Below are 4,039 nucleotides of genomic sequence, written 5' to 3'. Positions count from 1 at the left end.
CACTGCTTTGCTAATTGGGAAAAACTTCTGTAAGAACTTTCCAGTGAGTTAATCCCATGTCGTGATAGACCTTGATACCTGTGAGTATAACAAAAAAAAAGTATTATCAATCAAGGAAAAGGGGAACAATCGAAGACGAAAAGAGTCATTAGTGATCCCGTTATACTTAAAAGTATTACAAAGTTGAAGAAACCGTTTTAAATGTTGATTAGGGTCCTCTATCATAGTGCACCTAAACTGTAAATTGTTCTGGATCATCTGAATCATAGCCGATTTTATCTCAAAATTATTAGTTGTAATTGTCGCCTTTGCTATACTTTCATGAACTATGTCCAAACTTGGTAAGGCATTGTCCCTTAAAGTTCTTTCGTCTCGAGCAATCTAAATGTTTGTAGGAAGCTATAGTGTTGGTGGGTTTCCTAGGGCGTTATTGTCAGTGTCATCAAACATTAGATTTTCACGTGGTACGTTACTTGCGGCAGGTGGTGGATCTTACATCTATTGTTGCTATTGCTATCGGTGATTCCTTCGGATAAGTGTGCCTTTACTGCGAGTCGTACACTAAACCCAAAAAGAAAAGATTAGTAACAATAAATAAAAGAAAAAAAATCGTATCTATAAACAAGAAATTTCCTAATTATTTGTTTTCATGAAAAAATTAAAATAAACCTAGTGATGTTACCTCCCCGACAACAGTGACAACAACTTAACCACCTCCGAATGTACTAACGTCCAGAGTGTGAATATTGCACTAAAATATAGAATTACGAGGTGGTATTCACAAGTATACAATCTAGTTGTAATATACTGTTACAATGATGTAAGTACTCTAAGGATTGTACCCAAGGGAGGCGAGTGCTAGATCAATTCTAACCTAAACACTAAAAATCTAATTAGTACTATCCATTTAGTTATAGTACGAAGAATATAAAATAAAAGATTTTTTGGGTTTTTATAATAATAAAAATAAAACAACATAACAAAAATAAGATTCAAGAGATTAAAAAGGAAGAATAAATCAAATCTGATTGTGGGTGATTAACTCGCTTACGTAATCTTCATCAATTATCGTCTCGAGTTCTTCATCAATCAACTAGTCGCTACCCTAGTAGGATCTTCTGACCTTCTACTAACATAATGAGCCATCAAGAACTACTTATCTTTCGACATCACAGTCCAGACTGGTTTGGGGTTAAGGTATTCTCGGATGGGCAATACCAATTTTGGGTTAATTCCCGCCCTGATGACTTCCTAGGGTTGTCAGGCCTAGGGTTTATTTACAGTCTCCCTTTTTCAAACAGCTGATCTGTTGAGTAACCTTACAAAATAGTTAACAGATCATACCTCCACTCACTAATCCCCGATAAAGGGATTAGTTTCTCATGGCATTTATAAAGAATATATAATCGATTTAAAGAGAAAGCATGCTAATTAAATAGACAAGATATAGTAGATTAAAGGACCTGATTGTATTGATATTAAGCGTAAATCCATAGAATTGAATGATTCCACAATCCCGATCTCTTGAAAAAAAAACAACAAACAAATAAACTAAACTGTAGAAACCTAAGAAAGAAAACAAAACTAAATCTTAAAGAAAGAAACTAGGTTAATGAAAAGGTGTCTTTAACATGTGCCAAATGAACCTATTTATAGCCTTCAAGTGGCCGTCGTCCTTAACCTTAGGTCAGTTGACGTTCCCGAGCTTTAAGTTCTATTGTGCAGACCAAAACGCCCCTACTTCGTGTTTAATTTCCGTCCCAGAGTTAATGTCACGACATACCAGTACCTGTGTTACGACATAGCAACTAGTATGCTCCTCTGTAGCCATCTGCAGAGGTATGTCGCGACACCCTTAGTCTGTGTCGCGATATCGTAGGCAGACTTGAGTTTTCTTTATTTTGTTCCCTATGTTGCGACATTTGACCTCCCGTTTTGTGACATAATGTCCAGTATCGACCTAAAATACCTTCTAATGGTCTCTTGCACACTTACAAAGTACACTAGCTCTCCCTTAGGCCTCATTCAGCCCTTAAGGTCAATAAAAGACTCAATTTACACATTTTATTAAATGTAAGTAAAACTAAAGAAACTTAACTAAAATGTAATGAAAATGCTTGAATTTAGGCTCCTTAAGTGTGAAAACTAGTTTAATCTGCTACACCGAATTACGACAGATCAGTACTCTAATATATTATGCAATTTAACTAAGTAACCTAATTATTTTCCCTTAAAAATAATCAAATTATCGCATACCAATAAAAAAAATTCATGCTTGACAAGAATCATTAGATTCTTTAATATTTCCAACCACTATTCATAGTATTAATATAATCCAAGCACTATGGAACAAAAACAGTAACACCGTTTTTTTTATCAATAAATAACAAAGTAAACACACAAATGAAAGCACACAGACTAACCCTATGTACTTCCCCCACACTTTAGAACATACATTATCCTCGATGTAAAAAAACATAAGCTTAAAAAAAGAAACTTCCCTGAAAGGTCGATTCCTTATTTTCGTGATAGTCTTAGGATCCGTGTGTTACAAGAAGACGGAAGAGTACCTAAAAAAATTCTATGAAAAGAAATATGAAATATAAAGTAAAGAAAATACAAAAACAAATACAAATAAGAAGACAAAGCAGTGTTGATAATGGATAAAAAAGCATCAAAATAAAATAATTCAGATGAACTTGGCCTTTCAATGTTGTGATGTGGCGTTCTATCTTGGATGTTGCGACATTAGGGTGTCATGTTGCGGCATTGAGCCCAATATATGGCTTCTTCGATTTTTTAGTTCTATCACTCCATGGTATATACACCTATTGTGGAAAATCAACTAAACTCAAATAAAATTAACACTAAAAAGTAGAAATAAAATAAATGAATAAAAAAAACAAAAACAAATTTAAAACAAGAAAAAGAAGTTCTTTAAAAATCGGGACGATCCGTATCACCATCATAAAAGAACTTTGATTCTATGTTTGTTCCGCTGTCGATATATATGAACCAGCCCCTTTGACCAATTCAATTCATTTACTCATTTGTCTATAAATAAGCTATTTGGCATTCATTATCAACATGAATTCAACATTTATACATACTTATAATTGATATTAAATCATCAAAATTCCTTGATCAAACCATATCATTTTCCTTTTTTACTAACCATTCAATCCTTTCTTGGAGTCTATTGACTTATTAAGACTCATTTCAGCCCCTAAGGGTCGTTTTCAATTTATTTTCACAATAAGATATATGTTTTCTTTATCATAGTTCATATATGCACATTTTTTGTTACATATCATCATACCATTTCATCTCGATACCATTTGCAAACTTTTCCATTTATAACCCCTATTAACATGACTCAACTTGGACGGATTCATGGATCATCCAACCAACACACCTAACTGGCATTGAAGTACATAATCAGATAAACCGACGTACGAAAATCTGGCAAGTAAAGTGCATGCTGGCACACGAAGCGCATCTTAGTGCACGAAACGCATCTTGTCACACGAAATGCATCCTAACACATAAGGTGCATCCTGGCACACAAGCGCATAATCCGGCACACAATCCAATCCTATGGCATGCCAACTATTTCCGACTTAGCTTGACTAGTTAATAGGGTGTCGATATTCAATTTCATTTTACAATTCAATACATATACCATTTCTTAATCATAATCATAATCACAATCCAAAACATTATGTATACACATTTATTTATTATTATAAAACATATTTCTATCCAATTTCCATTTCATATAACATAATTCATATAGTTGATGCTATTTTTCATTTTATTCATTTTAGCCCTCTATATCGATATTCCATATCAAAGTCAATCAAAACAATTCAGGCTATCACCATATACTTACCTCATTGATCAATCATTCAATAAACATGCATATAGAAACAAATATTTCTATTTTGAATGATAAATGTACAAACCAGGATTTCCGAGTCACTCGTCGATAAATTTCGCTTTTCCTTTCCCTCTCAAAGGCTTAGCGTTAACATTAGCT

General features: G+C 33.6%; 1 long non-coding RNA gene across 1 annotated transcript; it reads right to left on the bottom strand.

Moving 5' to 3' along the window:
* Nucleotides 1-2,272: 2,272 nt before the first annotated feature.
* Nucleotides 2,273-4,039, bottom strand: LOC121213938 (uncharacterized). The gene is made up of 2 exons (XR_005909490.1): nt 3,966-4,039; nt 2,273-2,828 (listed from the first exon to the last, which is right to left on the bottom strand). It is a non-coding gene; the product is annotated as an uncharacterized lncRNA (long non-coding RNA).

The sequence above is a fragment of the Gossypium hirsutum genome, chromosome D01 (genome assembly GCF_007990345.1).
Source record: "Gossypium hirsutum isolate 1008001.06 chromosome D01, Gossypium_hirsutum_v2.1, whole genome shotgun sequence".
In the NCBI taxonomy this organism is placed as follows: domain Eukaryota; kingdom Viridiplantae; phylum Streptophyta; class Magnoliopsida; order Malvales; family Malvaceae; genus Gossypium; species Gossypium hirsutum.
This window is presented reverse-complemented; position numbering and strand designations above follow the sequence as displayed.